The following is a 995-nucleotide window of genomic DNA, read 5'->3' as shown; positions in this document are numbered from 1 at the left end:
AAATTTGTGGAGCCCACCTCGATCCCCCTCCATCTCGACCGCTATCCCACCTCGCCAGATTCGGTCCTCCTCGGCGCCGAGCACCCCCCAAGTCCACCGGCCGCCGCCGCCGACCCACCGCACCCTCGATTCCCCTACCCAACCGCCGCCGCCGACCCCCCGCACCCCGCACCGTCTTATAAAAAAAATAAGTATCAAATAGCTTTTTAAATGCTACTGTCTTATAAAAAAATATTACTGTTATTATTTAAACAAATTTGAACATATTTAAACATAAATAAGTATCAAACAGCTTTTTAAATGATAAAAAAAATTTGTGGAGCCTGGGAGTCGAACCCAGGACCTCCTGGTGTGAGAACTGGCTACTGACCAGTCGAGCTAGTAGAGGGGACTTGGTGTGGATCAGGTCAGGTGGGAGATAACCTGTTGGCTCGAGCAGAAATAAAAAAAAAATACTAATGGCGCACCAGGGTGAGGTGCGCCATTAGTGTGGATATACTTATGGCGCACCGGGGGGTGGTGCGCCATTAGTATTGTGCCCCCATCCATATTTTTCCTCCCTGGCCCTCGATCCCCTTCTCGCCCTCGCCCTCGATCCCCTTCCCCTCTCCTCTCCTCTCCCGACGCTGCTGCCCCACCGCCTCGACGCCGCCCCGACGCCGCGACGCCGCCCCGACGCCGTGAGACGTCGCGACGCCGCCCTCTCCTCTCCCGACGCCGCCGCCCCGCCGCTTTCCCCATGGAGAAGGAGGAGGAAGAGGGGGCGCTCGCCGTTGACCTCGCCCGGCCGACTCCGGTGGCCAGGCCGACTCGCCATCGCCCCGCCGCCCTCGTCGCTGGTGGCCCGGACGCCGCCCCGTCCACACCACCGTCGCCGGAGCACCCACACCACCACCCGGACCTCGTCGCCCCCGTGAGCTCCCCCTCCTCCTCTCCCCCTATCCCCCTCGCATCCCCCGTGAGCCCCATCTCTATTTCTTCTTGTCACCAGCACC

This window comes from Triticum dicoccoides, chromosome 5A (assembly GCF_002162155.2).
Source record: "Triticum dicoccoides isolate Atlit2015 ecotype Zavitan chromosome 5A, WEW_v2.0, whole genome shotgun sequence".
NCBI lineage: Eukaryota > Viridiplantae > Streptophyta > Magnoliopsida > Poales > Poaceae > Triticum > Triticum dicoccoides.
The sequence above is the reverse complement of the archived record's forward strand: the minus strand, read 5'-3'. Positions refer to the sequence as shown.